Here is a 16,891-nt window from a genome sequence, read left to right as displayed (position 1 = left end):
CTGTGTGTTTTTAGAGATAAGAGCATGTCTAATTTTCTCCTCATCTGTAAATAATCACACGTGTAAATTGAGCTCTCATCTGTGTCAGCACAGAAATGTGGCAGAGCAGCTACTATGTAAACACAGGATGTTAACCCTATGGGCTTGATTCACAAAGCGGTGCTAACTGTTAGCATGCCTGTGAAAACCCCTTTAGCACGTCAAAACCAGCTTTTCGCGCGCAAAACTTTATGCGCGTAAAACTATACAGTTTACTCCGTGCGAAGTGCCCATTAAAGCCTATGGGACTTAGCGCGCGCATAGGACTTTGTGCGCGTAAAACTTTGCACACAAAACTTTGCGTGCGATCTGATTGAGGAATCCGGTGCTAACCTACTTAGCACCCTGGTTAGCACGTCTAAAGACTTTAGGCGTGCTAAGTAGGTTAGCACCTCTTAGTGAATCAAGCCCTATGTCTGCTTCCATGAAACAGGAAGTACACACTGAAGATTTATTGCAGGGTTTGGTTCAGCTGCAACAAAGGTTTTTCTTTAAGAGTTATTAAGCTGTTGCTTATCTTTTAGAGCAGAGATGAAGTTCTGAGTTCAGGTCTGCTTTAAGAATTAGGGATGCTCATTCAGATTCCGCGGAAATGCAATTTCCGAAATTCCGATCGGAAATTGCATTTCCGCATCGGAATGCGGAAATCGGTAATGCAAGTGCAGTAGGCGGATTTCCGCCGGAAATCGCGGAAATTCCCCCCGAATTTAACATCGATTTTCTCAAAAACTATAAGGTCTTTTTGAAAACTTTTTTTGCATCTTGTTCACAAGATTCAGTTTAATAAACCCTGAAAATTTGGTGTTTCTAGAACTTAAGGGGGCTTCGCTATTAACCGCTAAAGTCGGCGGATTTTTACTGTAATGTCTTATAGTTTTTGAGAAAATCGATGTTAAAGTCAGGCGGAATCGGTAAATGGCAATGGCGGAATGCGTATTTACAGCGGAATCGGAAATTGGCATTTCCGACCATCCCTATTAAGAATACCTTGATCTAATTTAAGGAGAATCTTCTGTGACGTATTGGAAAGCGGGTAGCCCAGCTTTATTAGTTGCTATGAGCAACAGACGTATTTTTCCATTTTCCGCTGCAAAGAGTCAGAACCGCCTGAGCTGCTGCGCGCTGTTTTACACCGAAACCCAACGGAAATCATATCTAAAGCCCGACTCCCAAAGGCACGGCTGCCAATATGGTCCTCATTAGTTCAGAGATTGGAGATAAGCAACCCTATTATAGTCTTATTTGTCCCGTCATCTGTTTTGACGGGAGGACTTTGATTGAAAAAATAGATTATTTTATTAAAATTCCCCATCATAATGGAAGAGAAATTAAATGTTAAATTGACTGGGCTGGTAATCTCATTATCTGATGGTGGGAATAATGGGCTGCGTGTACACAAACTTTCTTTTCCTATTATTCTCTGGAAAAAAAAAACTGAATTTTGATGCATTGCTTTGAGCAGATTGTTGTCTGCTTAAAGGGAACCCGATGTGAGAAGGATATGGAGGCTGACATGTGTATTTCCTTTGGAAATAATGCACATTGCCTGGATGTCCTGCTGATCCTCTGCCTCTAATACATTAAGCCATAGACCCTGAACAAGCATGCAGATCAGATGTCTATGACAAATCTAACAAGATTGGCTGCTTGCTTGTTTCAGGTGTGGGATTTAGACCCTACTGACCAGGAAGATCCGAAGGAACACCAGATAACTGGTATTGTTTAAAAGGAAATATATATGGCAGCTTTCATAGGTCTCACACCTAGGACTGGTAAGGTTCTATGGGAAGTTTTTTTTTCCTCCTCACTTCACATTTCCTTTAAAGTGTACAAGAGACGAAGCACCCTCATGTATTTGACCATATATATCAGTGGGAACATTAGAGAAAACACCTACCATGCTCTCTGTTTCATCCTTCACTGCTCAGCCTGCTTCTTACCAGCCCTGATAAAATCCCCGACTGAGCATTCAGTCTGGCTTTGCTCAGGAATCATTATAGCTGAATCTGTCTTCTCTGATGTCTTTTCAAGCCCAAGCCTGCCCCTTTCTGGCTCTGCTCTCCTGTTCTGTATACTTGCAGCATCACTGAGAGCTGTGATGAGATGGGAGGAGCTGCTGGTGCCGAGGAAGGAGCTATGCCTGTGTCTGCTAATGTAAGGGTATATTGAAAAATGTTTTTTTTATCTATATTTGTTAGTCATAACAGGTTTTTAGAAATGATGATTTCATTTTTCACACAGCCCACTAAATAATATGCTTTTCTGATGAACTGTGTTTTGCATGGAGTTATAGTACAAAAAAAACCACACACACACACACACACACACACACACACACTCACAAAAAACACGGCACACCAAAGCAGCAAAAATACCAGGTATAGTATTTTTTTTGTAAAATCTATCTGGGGATATGTTTATTTTGTGCCATCCTTTCATCTCTGGTGTCCTTTAAAGAGAATCTGTACTCTAATATTCTTACAATAAAAAGCATACCATTCTATTCCTTATTTTCTCCTGTGCCCCTCTGTGCTGTTTCTGCCACTCTCTGCTGCAATCCTGGCTTGTAATTAACAGTTTTAGGCAGTGTTTACAAACAAACTAACCAGCTTCTAATAGGCTCAGCTAAGCATAGTGTGTGAGTCATTCACAGTGTGCAGGGGGCCTGCAGAGGGTGTGTATCGCTTCTACCAATCACAAGCAGCCCTGCACATTCCACACAATCAATCCTTAGCCCGACAAACAGGACAGAGGAAAGATACATTGATGTATTACAGAGACAGTGCAGTTAGGAAAGACTGCAGTACGCCAGAGCAGATTAGAACAGGTATAGGAACTTATAGGATAAAATTTCTTACAGAGTCTCTTTAAGGAGGATCTGTGAAGTCTCTGGCCCATAGATTTTGCTCCTCTTAAAAAAATCTACCATATACAGTACATTCCTGAGCTTCACTTTGAACCTTTTTTAATGTGTACTAATGGTGCAGCCTTACATGTACTTTTTAGCTAACCTCCATCCTCCTTATCATATCTGTCCATAAATCAAACTTTTTATTTCACTAACTTTGTTTTCACTGATTTTTATTGTTATCCATTTATGATAATTTTAACGTATCAAAAATAATCAGATAGTTCCTGCGCCAAAACAATGAGTCAGACCAAAACAGTGCCTAAGCCCATGCCGAGGTGACCTGTTTTCACAAACAAAAGCTTGCAGCTATCTTAAAAATGTCAAGACTATCCCAATGACACATCATCATTCAAGCACCGCTGCCCATTCATTGTATACAGCAGCACAGAGGGGGTTGTTGAGGATGGGGGTTAGTTATGAGTAGGCGCTAGAGGGATGTGGGCTGAAATATAGTGTTTTTATTTGTGTGTGTGTGTGTGTGTGGGGGGGGGGAGGGTCAGGGGGGTGATACATTAGACGGAGGTTTGCCATGACAAGGAAAGGAGATATATATTTTACATCTGGGAGAGAGAAAAGGGAGAGTTTGGGTTTGGCCATCTTAAAGGTAAAGATATGGACCATGAGTAGTTTTTGGGATTATTATTTTTTTTCTTTGCATTTGGGGGGGCGACAGTATCAATAACAGAGAGGGGCCTGTCAGGGAGAGGACGTTTTTTTACCGGCATTGTGGCTAGTTGGTGGGCGCTAATAAATTCAAATTGATTCACATTTTATGTTAATCTTATGTGCATTTATTCATCTTAGACTTCAATCCTGCACAGATCTTTTGCTGAAAATCTTCTTTATTGTATTAAAAGCAGATACTGGGTTACATTAAAAATGCTGTCAGAGTGGCAACAACCAGCCGTTTTGAGCCGCACAGGCTCTTGTTCACGCCAAGCAGTAGGCTGTGCAGTGTGAACAAGAGCCTGTGTGGCTCGAAACGGCGGCCTGTTGCCACTCTGACAGCATTTTTAATGTAACTTTGTCAGGGGCCAGTTCTAGACTTTTGCCGCCTGAGGCAAACTTGTAAGGATGCCGCCGCCCCCTCCTCTCCCCCCCTCCCCAATAGGTAGCCTGGAGGGGGTAGCAGACAGGAAAGGGGAGCAGCGGCCACAGCGGGGGTGAGGGGGGGGTCAGACACCCCCCCTCACCTGGGGCTCCCCCGTCCGCTCTCCCCCTCCAGCTATGATCGCTGAATTTAGAGCCGGCAGTAAGCGGGGAAGCAATTACTCACTTCGTTGCGTTCCAACGCTCCCTGATTCACTTCCTGCAATGCCGCCCACTAAAGTACAGTGGGCGGCATTGCAGGAAGTGATGTGTAGAGTTTTGGAACGCAAGGAAGTAAGTGAGTAAATGCTTCCCCGCTTCCTGCCGGCTCTAAATTCAGCGATCATAGCTGGAGGGGGAGAGCGGACGGGGGAGCCCCAGGTGGGGTGTGTGTCTGACCCCCCCTCCCCACCGCTGTGCCCGCTGCCCCCCCTTCCTGTCTGCTACCCCCTCCAGCTCGGCAGCCTCCCCCCACCCATGCCCAGGCGGGCGCCACCCCTTACTTCTGCCGCCTGAGGAACCCGCCTCACCTCACCTCATGGGCGGCCCAGGGATGAACCTTATATCTGCTTTTAATACAATAAAGAAGATTTTCAGTAAAAGAGCTGTGCTGGATTGAAGTCTATGCTTTTTGAACTGTTGCATTTATTCAGCTTGCAATAGGATTGGTCCAATGCAGCAGATAATGATTTTGATCCAATTCTAAGCTACAAAAAATTGCCTTAAATTAAGAAAAAGTTTTCCTTCTATCATCTCATTGACCATCTCTAATAAAGTAAGGCATCAATTACTTGATTTTCCATCATGGAGACAGGGGCACACCTACCAGGAAGCCACCTAAATCAGTCATTATCAACCCATGTGTGGCTATATTTGGCCATCAGTAAAAAGTAAAAACACGGCCATCGGTAAAAATGAAAACACTGGATTAAGGTTGCCAACGTTAAATAACACAGAGGCAATTTTCCTGACATACACGAATGACCCAACCCATCATACATTACTTAAAGAGACTCTGTAACAATTTTTTCAGCATTATTTCTTCTATCCTATGAGTCTCTATACCTGTTCTAATGTGGTCTGGATTACTGCAGCCTTTTCTAGTTGCACTGTCTCTGTAACATATCTAATCTTCTTTTCTTTGTCATGCTTTGTCGACCCAGAGAGGAATGCACTGCCTCTGCTGTGATAGGGAGAATTTAAGCACACCCCCTCCACGCCCCCTGCAGCCTCTGTGTGTGTGCTTTGTTTATCCCTTACAGACAGGTGTCTGCTCTCAATTTTAGCTTGTCTGAGGGGGGAGAGAGCTGCCCATGCTGATAAACTGTGAGAATCCCTGACTGGAGTGCAGAAAATTCACTATGTAATAAAAACTTGTAGTATACTGTAACATGATATATATATATATATATATATATATATATATATATATATATATATATATATATATATATATATATATATATATACAGGATCTTCTAAAAAAATTAGCATATTGTGATAAAGTTCATTATTTTCTGTAATGTACTGATAAACATTAGACTTTCATATATTTTACATTCAAATACACACAACTGAAGTAGTTCAAGCCTTTTATTGTTTCAATATTGATGATTTTGGCATACAGCTCATGAAAATCCAAATTTCCTATCTCAAAAAATTAGCATATTTCATCCGACCAATAAAAGAAAAGTGTTTTTAAAACAAAAAAAGTCAACCTTCAAATAATTATGTTCAGTTATGCACTCAATATTTGGTCTGGAATCCTTTTGCAGAAATTACTGCTTCAATGCAGCGTGGCATGGAGGCAATCAGCCTGTGGCACTGCTCAGGTGTTATGGAGGCCCAGGATGCTTCGATAGCGGCCTTAAGCTCATCCAGAGTGTTGAGTCTTGCATCTCTCAACCTTCTCTTCACAATATCCCACAGATTCTCTATGGGGTTCAGGTCAGGAGAGTTGGCAGGCCAATTGAGCACAGTAATACCATGGTCAGTAAACCATTTACCAGTGGTTTTGGCACTGTGAGCAGGTGCCAGGTCGTGCTGAAAAATGAAATCTTCATCTCCATAAAGCATTTCAGCAGATGGAAGTATGAACCCACTTTTGAACCAGAAACAGCGGCAGAAGCGCCTGACCTGGGCTACAGAGAAGCAGCACTGGACTGTTGCTCAGTGGTCCAAAGTACTTTTTCGGATGAAAGCAACTTTTACATGTCATTCAGAAATCAAGGTGCCAGAGCCTGGAGGAAGACTGGGGAGAGGGAAATGCCAAAATGCCTGAAGTCCAGTGTCAAGTACCCACAGTCAGTGATGGTCTGGGGTGCCATGTCAGCTGCTGGTGTTGGTCCACTGTGTTTTATCAAGGGCAAGGTCAATGCAGCTAGCTATCAGGAGATTTTTGAACACTTCATGTTTCCATCTGCTGAAATGCTTTATGGAGATAAAGATTTCATTTTTCAGCACGACCTGGCACCTGCTCACAGTGCCAAAACCACTGGTAGATGGTTTACTGACCATGGTATTACTGTGCTCAATTGGCCTGCCAACTCTCCTGACCTGAGCCCCATAGAGAATCTGTGGGATATTGTGAAGAGAAAGTTGAGAGACGCAAGACTCAAGACTCTGGATGAGCTTAAGGCCACTATTGAAGCATCCTGGGCCTCCATAACACCTGAGCAGTGCCACAGGCTGATTGCCTCCATGCCACGCTGCATTGAAGCAGTCATTTCTGCAAAAGGATTCCCGACCAAGTATTGAGTGCATAACTGAACATAATTATTTAAAGGTTGACTTTTTTTGTTTTAAAAACACTTTTCTTTTATTGGTCAGATGAAATATGCTAATTTTTTGAGATAGGAAATTTGGGTTTTCGTGAGCTGTATGCCAAAATCATCAATATTGAAACAATAAAAGGCTTGAACTACGTCAGTTGTGTGTATTTGAATGTAAAATATATGAAAGTCTAATGTTTATCAGTACATTACAGAAAATAATGACCTTTATCACAATATGCTAATTTTTGGAGAAGATCCTGTATATATATATATACACATCACTTCCTGGTTAGCGGCCATGTTTTTTGTTTGTAAACACTGCCTAAAACTGGCAATTAACCCCTTCGGGACCGGCTGCCTACCCCCCCTTTAGGACCAGGCATTTTACATGCAAGCGGGGGGGGGGGGGGCGTGTTTGGGGGGGTCAGGCAGCCGGATCCCTACTGTGGGCACTTAGGTTTGGTCCCCCCTGGGTGGCCAGGTGGGCCCTGTATTGCTGGCAGCCTTTACTCACCTCCCAGACTCCACCGATGAGCTGCTGTAGACATCTCTGCTCTCGCTGGCTTCCCGGCTGTACTGACGTTAAGTCCCAGGTCGCGACTTGATGACGTCATCAAGCCAGGACCCGGCACTTAGCGTCAATACAGCAGGGATGCCGGCTAGAGCAGAGGGGAGCGCCGATCGTTGGAGGAACGGCAGGAAGGGGAGTTGATCCTCTTATTCCCCCCCTACTGCCGCAGCTCTGTAAGTGATCCCTATGATCTGCCGGCGATTATAGTGATCAGTAGCCATACGCGATGGCTGCTGATCACTGAGGGGAGATGTCAGCTGTCCTATGACAGCTTAATCTCCTCTCTCTGGTGCGCATGATCGCGTCGGGACAGTTCGTTAGCGTGGACGTTGAGGGCCCGTTTCCACTATAGCATTGCGGAATCGCCGGCTAATCACCGCAGGCAAATCGCATGCGGGTGCGATTCCGCATGCGTTTTTTGCCGCGATTTCGCATGCGATTTCGCATAGGTAAGGCTGTATGCGAATTTAACCATGTCACTGCCTGTGTAAATTAACATTAATACCTATGCGAAATCGCATGCAAAATCGCGGCAAAAAACGCATGGGGAAACGCATGTGATTTCCCTATTAAATACATTGCGTGCGATTCGCCTGCATTCTACACGCAGGCGAATTCTGAGGGCCCTACCCTGCAGATTTTTTCTGCACAGAAAAACGTGCGGGGAAACGCACAAGTGGAAACAGTCCCATCCACTTGTACTGACTGTGCGAATCCGCATGCGGGCAACGCATGCGGATTCGCGATAGTGGAAACGGGCCAATCAACGCCCAGTCAGGGCGGCAGCACCACCTGTTGGATGTAGATTCAACCTACGTCGGTCCCTAAAAGGTTAAAAGCCAGGATCACGGCAGGGAGGGGCGGAAACAGCAAAGAGGGATCCAGGAGATTACAGTGACTAGATTGGTATGTTTTTTATTGTACAAATTGGACAGTACAGATTCTCTTTAAAGAAAACCTGTACTGAAAATAAAAGTCAAAATAGGCATACACAAGGCATACTTACCTTCCATGTAGTCTACTCCTCAGTGTCTTTCTCCTGTCCCGCGTCCTGCTTGTTCACTGTGATCAAGGGAATTTTCCGTCCTCCATTTTGAAAATGGCCATTACCCCATAACAGCTTTCTGGTCAGCACACAGTTAAACTGTAACATCGCCAACTTGAGCCATAGGGAAACATGGACATTACCTGGTACATCAGTTCTCCTCTCAGCTGTAACTGACAGCAACTGATATATTACTGACAGCAACTGATATATTTCAGTTCTGACAAAATGTTGTCAGAACTGGAAGGGATCACTGTCAGAAGAAAATGGTGAGCTTCTTAGAGGACCTGATGGCAAGGTAACTATGTAATTTTCATTTGAAGTTACCTTATGTGTTTATTTTAAATATTTTTACTCGGTACAGGTTCTCTTTAAGATGCTCAAATAGTGACCGTCAACAGTTCTGTTATGGAACTGACTGACACATTTCACAACTGAGTCAGCTGGTGGGGGAATTTCTAATGTCAATCTACTGCAACTCTCACAATCTTTATGGCTGAAAAAGGTCTGTAAGCACGCCCGCAGGCGGCAGTGTGCAGATGTATTACCATTCCCTGGGGAGAGCTACAAGCTCATGTGCCCCAGGCCATAGCTACAGTGGTCTACAGCAAATAGCAAGTGATGCTATAGCCATTTTTTGTTTTGTGTCAATAAGAAATATTTATAAAATGGCATTACAGTTTAAAGTAAATATAATCATATCTAAATATGATTCATCATTTTTTTATGTAACAAAAAAAACAAAACAAAAAAACAGTATCACTTACATCCTTCCCTTCTTCATACACAATCATCAACTTGTAGGAGTCTAATACTTGAAAAAAAACTTTTTTTTTCTTTTAATTCACATTTTAAAAGGATTCTACCTGTTTTGCTTGTGATATTTTACAAACAAATGGGTAGGAGGAGGGTATTTGTGAATAAGCCCCTTTTTAGAGCAACCCGAGTTGTAATAATATAGCAAGGGTACTATTCCCTTCACTCCAACCACAGTGAATGCACGTTTACAAACTCAACTCATCACCACTCCCACCACCTAACCCAACATGTTTCACCCTATATTCTTTAGGGGCTTTGTCGGGGGAACATAAAGTGCAGTAGTGCTAATAGTGCTTAAATAACAAAATAAAACAAAAAATAAAATACATTCATCATGTCACAATAACATGGCATAGCACTATGGCACTTTTAGAGCAATTCTGGTTGCTCTAAAAGGGGGCTTATGCACAAACCCCATCCTCCTTTGCTGTAAAATATTAGAAGTAGAGATGTCACGAACATAACATTTTCTGTTTGCGAACGCAAACTTCCGAAACAAGCGAATCTGGCGAACCGCAATTGACTTGAATGAGCAGGCGAATTTTAAACCCTACACAGACTGTTTCTGGCCACAAAAGTGATGAAAACGTTGTTTCAAGGAGTCTAACACCTGGACTGGGGCATGCCGGAAGAGGGTCCATGCCAAAAGTCCCACCAAAAATTACGGAGTTGACGCAAAGTTGGGTTTTAATACCTAAAGGGCAGAAATCACATTATGCACAGCTGTGGGTGTCAGTGGGCTGTGGAGTGTCTCACACACAGAAATGCAATAGTACTAGTACCAGAATACAGTGAAATAATAATGCACTGGAGTGGTTTTGTGCCTGCAACTTAATGAGGCAACAGCACACAGCAGTAGTGTGCTCAGCTCTGGGTGTCAGTGGGCTGTGGAGTGTCCCACACAGAAACCACAGGAGACCGATGTGCTAGCCTTCAATAGGGCTGTTTGGGGTGCTTTCACAGCAAGTGAGGAACAAGAACACAGGCCTAGCTAATGCTTTCCCTATCTATCTGCTGCAAGTCTGACCCTGCTCTCACTAACAGTCAGCAGCCAGCAGATAATTAATCCAATACGGCCACCACAACTGCTTTTTGATAGAGGGGTGGGGGGTCCAGGAGGGGGTGCTAGCTGATTGGCTGCCATGTGTCTGCTGACTGTGAGGTGAGGGGTCAAAGTTTAGCTCAATGATGATGTATAGTGGGCCAAACACGCCAATTGTTCAACATTCGCAGCGCAATGCGAACAGCCGATGTTCGCAGAATACTGCCCGCTGGCGAACAGTCTGGGCCATCTCTAATTACAAGCAGTACAGGTAAAATCCTTTTTAAATGTGAATTAAAAGCTAAGTTTTAATCAAGTATTATGCTGGACATACACGGCTTGTTTTTGCCGCTCGATTCTTCCGTTCGATTATTTTGCCGCTCAATTCTGCAGTCGATTCTCTTATCTTCCGCTCGTTATTCTTATCTTTTTCCATTCACTGCTATCAGGAATTAAGCAGTTAAACAATCGAGCAGGAGATCGGACATGTCGGAAATGATCTATCGAGCCATCTAAATGGCTCAAAAACGAGCCGTGTATGCCCAGCATAAGTCTCTTACAACAAGCATATCCATCCTTGTTGAACCACAGAGGTTGGAGAGAAGCAGCAGCAGTGAAGCATGGGTCCAGGGAATGTGTCTCAATCTACCGGGCTGTTAACACTGGGCTTACCTTTCGGAGGGCGGTCTAGAAAAAGAAACTCCCTCCTCTTGTAGAGCAGCTTGGTAATCTGTATGGCAGCAATGTTGAGGGACAAAGATCTTTTCCCAACCTGTGTGCTCCCCAAAAATTTGGTGGGGGTAATGGAAAAGGGGCTTATGATTTCAACTTCTTTCTCATTCCCTCAAAGCAAACCAAACCTAAATGATAAAAAGTCTGTTTAACTTACCTGGGGCTTCTACCGCCCCCCTGCAGCCGCCCTGTGCTCGCACCAGGACCATCGGATCCTTCAATCCTTCAGCAACTGTGACGACTCAGCCAGTGGATGGCCACTGCGTCCTCGGTCACGCTCCCACCACCGGGAGTATCCTGCGCATGCGCAGTATGGGAAAATCTCATCATGCGCAGGATGCTTCCTGCGACCGGACTTGTGGCCAGGGCCACGCATCCGCAGTGGCCATCGACTGGCTGAGTCATCAGAATCGAAGCTGAGTCGCTGGGGGAACGGAGGATTGTTTTGTCAGGAAAGTGGGAGGGGAGATAACAAGATTCCTTCTCGTCCGCAATGTACAAGAACAGAGCCAGGTTGAGATAAGATTCATTACAGCAGAAACATTTATGATTATATTGGAAAGCTTGTAATGCAGGGTCAGGATGTAGACCTCATAATAAACACAGATCAGTGGGTAAATGGAATTTGATTTTGTGGCTGACAATTCCACTTTAAAGGGATACTTCAGCCTCGATTAAAAAAATCCTTTTTTCTTACCTGGTGCTTCCACCATCCCCCTGCAGCCATCCCGTGCCCTTGCAGTCACTCACGGATCCTCCGGGCCCCCACCGCCAGCTAATTTCGTTTTCTTCGACAGGATCACTGCGCCTCTGCAGGCCTGGCCACACGTCTCCTTCTTCGAATTCCCATCCGCAATTGCGTCTGGCACAGGCACGTCGAAGCTGGCGGCGGGGGATCGGAGGTTGTTCTGTATATAATAATCTGCCTCTGTGTCCTTCCAGTGTGCCTCCAGCCCCCCCTCCCCCCCCCCACCCCGGGGCTCTGCTGTCCCCCATTAAAAAAAACTCCAGGCTAGCGACACGCAGATTGTAGCTAGCATGCTATTTACCTCTGCCTGTCATTCACCGCCGCTCCCCCGCCTCCTGTATAGCGTGGCTCCCCGCCTGTGTCATTTCCCTCCCCGCCTCCGTAAGCTTCCTCCAATCGGGTTAAAGGGGTGGGGAGGGAAAGTACACAGGTGGGCAGCGGCGCTATACAGGAAATGAGGAAGTGGCGATGACTGAGAGGCAGAGGTAAATGACAGGCTAGCGACAATCTACGTGTCGCTAGCCTGGCACTTTTTTAATGGGGGATAGCAGAGCTCAGGAAGGAGGGACGCACAATGAAATGGGCACAGAGGCCGGTCGTTGTATACAGAACATGCCTCTGTGACCTAATATGATTTGACAAACCCACCTCGGGTTCTCTTTAAGTATCCCTTTAATTTAAACCACTTAAGGACCAAGGGATATTACAGTGATCGGTGCTGCGTGGGCTCTACAGCCCGCAGCACCGATCAGGTATGTGCCAGGGCGATCAGACTTCCCCCCCCTTTTTTTACCCACTAGGGGGATGTCCTGCTGGGGGGGTCTGATCGCCGCCGGCTATTATTGATTTGCGGGGGGGGGGCTCCTCAGAGCCCCCCTCCGCAGCGTTTTCCGGCCTCACCTCAGTTCCCTCCCTCTCTCTTCCCATCTGAGCGGCGCAGGACGGATATCCGTCCTGCACCTGATAGGATAGGCTTCTGCCTATCAGATGCCGGCAATCCCCGGCCAATCAGAGGCCGGGGATCGCCGATCTACATCACGGCGCTGCTGCGCAGCAGCGCCGTATAATGTAAACAGCAGGGAATCCCCGCCTGTTTACATTATGCGTGCGAGCCGCGATCGGCGGCTCGCACACTGTTCACGGAGACATTCCCAGTGAACTGGCATGGAAAGGCCGCTCGATCGAGCGCCCGTTTCCATGCTATACCACTAACGACCCGCCGACGCCTATCGGCGTTAGGCGGTCGTTAAGTGGTTAAAGCTGAAAGTCACACTTCAACTGCATCTGCGTTGTTTCATACAAAATTCATTGTGTTCATGTACAGAAACAAAATTAGAAAATAAAGTTTCCTCTGGCCATATACATACTGACCACCTAACCGTAATTGATTTGCAGAGCATTGCATTCTTTTTTTATGTACATTTTACGTACAGTTTTTATTTTTCAGTAAAAAGCGGGGTTGTGCGATCAGATTATATGGTGCGGCCAGCGTAGCAAGCCTTTGGCAGCAAACTGCCACACTAATGACTGGGCTATGACAAGCTTTTCTAAGAGAGACGAGGCAGAAAGGTTTTTACAGAGAGCAAGATGGAAACGAAACAGGTGCAGATTGAGCCACTAACGTGGTGTGCAGCCTAATGAGCACAAAAATCCTCATTGCTCATTCAGGAGTAGTCATTATTCATTTAGAAACTGATCAGCAGTGGAAACGGCACAAAATGAAGTAAGAATGGAAAATATCACATTAAGGATGTTTAAATAAACAGCTTACAAAAGGAAGAAAATGTGTGCGGTTTAAAAATAAGGCGCTGCAGCATAGTTTTCCTTTTAATGAGGAACAAGATCATTATATACACTGCTATAATGAGTATTCTGGAGGATCATTAGCCTCCCTATTACTGTAACCATTTTTTTTCTGTTGCTTTTCTTTTTCTTCCCTATGACTTCTTTCTGTACACTCCTTGTAAATGAAATGGAGCTGAGCTCTCTGACCACAATTCAGCCTGCTGAAGGCTCCCACAGCAATGGTCAGTGACCCTCCCACTGTGCTGCCCTAGCATCATCATTGGCTGATGCCTGGAAGTGGGAGGGGTTTACATTTTCTGAGAAGCAGCTCTGATTGCTGAAATGAGGCAGCTTCAGGCTGGTTTCACAGTGGGACGTTGCGTTTTAGGGGACGTTATGGTCGCATAACGCGCCCCTAGCGCAACGCCTGGAGGTGTTGGAGCAGGACCAAGAGCCCTGTTACAAGCAGCTCTTGGTGTGCCTGCTCTGTCGGAGGCACTGCAGGGACCACGTGAGCGGAGCTCTCCGCATCACGTGGTCCCGCCAGCCAATCCGCGGCCGCTCCAGGATGTAAACACTGCAAGTGCAGTGAATAATAAGTAGCCATGTGCGGCCTCTCCCCGCCTCCTCTCCGCCCATAAAGTGAAAAAAAACCCCTACTGAGCATGTGCAAACCGTCTAACGCGGCTTAGCCGCTTGTTAAAGGGGAACTTCAGCCTAAACAAACATACTGTCATTAAGTTACATTAGTTATGTTAATTAGAATAGATAGGTAATATAATTTTTTACCCACCCTGTTTTAAAAGAACAGGCAAATGTTTGTGATTCATGGGGGCTGCCATCTTTGTCATGGGGGCAGCCATCTTTTTGGTTGAAAGGAGGTGACAAGGAGCAGGAGACACAGTTCCAACTGTCCTGTGTCCTGATAACCCCTCCCAGCTGCACACGCTAGGCTTCAAATGTCAAATTCAAAATGTAAAAAAAAAAAATTGCACCAAAACAGCAGAACGAGAGCAACAACATCAGAAATCCCATCATGCTTTGCACAGCATCAGGGGAAAAAAGCCCGGGCAGTTTTCTTCTGTGCAGCTAAAAATGAGGCTTGGATAAGAGAAACAAAGTTCTGATACTGTGAAACTGTTGAAACACCAGGCCTTTTCAGTGCTGCTGAGTCGATTTTTAGTCCGGAGGTTCACTTTAAGTACTGCATGCAGTACGTTATGTAGACGTGTTGCGTTACAACGTAACGCAACGTGGGCACTGTGAACAGCCCATTGATTTTTCATTGCTGTGCGGTGGGGTGCGTTACTGGCTGCTCTAACGTGCACCTGTAACGTCCCACTGTGAAAGCAGCCTCAGAGAGAAAGTACAAAAAGGAGAAAAAATACCTCGGATAAGCCGCTGAAGACAGGAACTGATTTCTGCAATGAAGTGTAATTTTTCATGTTGCTGTTCATTACAAGTCAGCTCATTCTGCCGCCCGCTGGACGCCACTTAGTGCCTGAAATAGTATTGTACGCCGGCCGGAATATCAGCGATAGCAGGGTGAAGCGCCATTCGGTTCACCCTGCGCCCAACAGACCAGGCAACGTAACAACACGTGCGACTTTATTATGCCATGGATTCTTGATTAAAGGGGCACTATGGCGAAAAATTGTAAAATTTAATATATGTGCAAACATAGACAAATAAGAAGTATGTTTTTTTCCAGAGTACAATGAGCCATAAATTATCTTTCTCCTATGTTGCTGTCACTTACAGTAGGTAGTAGAAATCTGACAGAAGTGACAGGTTTTGGACTAGTCCATCTTTTCATAGGGAATTCTCAGCAAGGCTTTTATTCTTTATAAAGATATTCCCTAAAAAGGATTTAAACAATAATGCCGGACAGCTTCTCTGCTCGCTACACAGTTTTTTGGCAGCTGGACAGATTAACTGCCATTCACTAAGTGCTTTTGAAAATAAATAAATCCCTGAGAATCCCCTATGAAGAGATGGACTAGTCCAAAACCTGTCACTTCTGTCAGATTTCTACTGCCTACTGTAAGTGACAGCAACATATGAGAAAAGTAATTTATCGCTCATTTTACTCTGGAAAAACATACTTCTTATTTGTATATGTTTGCAAATATTAAAATTTTAAAAAAAGTTTCGCTATAGTGCCCCTTTAACTAGTATTAAAAGAAACATGATAAAATGCAACTAAAATGACTTGCCCACTTCTCACTATGACCAAATGCAGCAGAAATGATCAGTTCAAAGTCAGAGAGAGAGAGCGGTACAGATTGCTAGATGCAACTCACAACTGTCTTATGTTTGGAGTTACAGTTTCTCTTTTAGAAGCCAAATTTCCCTGTCCCTCTTTTCTTTTGTAATGTCCTTTTTTTGGGCACAATGAACAGTTCTGTTTATTTAACAAATGTATTTCCGTGCACAATAGTGCTGAACTCCAAATGCTACAATAAGGGCCCGTTTCCACTATGCGTTTGCCGCATGCGAATTCGCATAGCAATACAAGTGGATGGGGCTGTTTCCACTTGTCAGGATTCCTTTGCGTTTTTCTGTTCAGAAGAAATCTGCACGGCAGAGCCATCAGAATTCGCATACCGCATACCGCTATGCAAATCGCATACAATGTATTTAATGGGAATTTCACATGCGGCATTGGTATGCGAATTTGCATGCGGCTTCACATGGAATCAATGGAAAAGCACAAGTGGAAACGGGCCCTTATACATCTTTATGTTGTGCCTTACTGGAAGTGTGATGACTTCAGATGAGGTTGGGGGACATGTGGGTTGCCCTAAATATGTGTTGTTGTTTTTTTTAAACAAACACATTTTATTGAACTGTAAAGTACATAGATGTGCAGGTAAGATTACACATGTAACAAATGTAACATGTCTCAAGCACAACAGTCATTGTCCATAACAAACCTCTTCATATTATAACTTAAAAATGTGCTTAAAATGGACCTGAACTCTTGCACAAGACAAAGAAAACATAGAGAAATGCACCCTGTATGTATTTAAACAGTTTGGCCTGTCTACTTCCCCCTCTGTGACTAATCACCACTGTAATTTGATCCCTCAGCTGTGTCAGCTGGCTGCCTTGGTAGAGCAGCTAATTTGTAAACACAGAATGTTAACCCTATGTCTGCTTCCATGAGAGCAGTAAGTAGACACACTGCAGATGTATTGCAGGATTTGTATCAGCTGTAACAAATAAATGTTTTTCTTTAAAGCAGACTTGAACTCAGAACGCCTCTCTGCTCTAAAAGATACACAACAGCATAATAACCTTTAGGCTGCTTTCACAGTGAGACGTTACAGGCGC

General features: G+C 44.6%; 1 protein-coding gene across 3 annotated transcripts in view; it reads left to right on the top strand.

The window, feature by feature from the left end:
- NOX4 (NADPH oxidase 4) overlaps positions 1-16,891 on the top strand; it is a 310,753-nt gene that overhangs the window by 265,013 nt on the left and 28,849 nt on the right. The gene's annotated exons all lie outside the window — the stretch shown is intronic.

Source organism: Hyperolius riggenbachi, chromosome 2, assembly GCF_040937935.1.
Source record: "Hyperolius riggenbachi isolate aHypRig1 chromosome 2, aHypRig1.pri, whole genome shotgun sequence".
NCBI classification, from domain to species: domain Eukaryota; kingdom Metazoa; phylum Chordata; class Amphibia; order Anura; family Hyperoliidae; genus Hyperolius; species Hyperolius riggenbachi.
The sequence above is the reverse complement of the archived record's forward strand: the minus strand, read 5'-3'. Positions and strand labels throughout refer to the sequence as shown.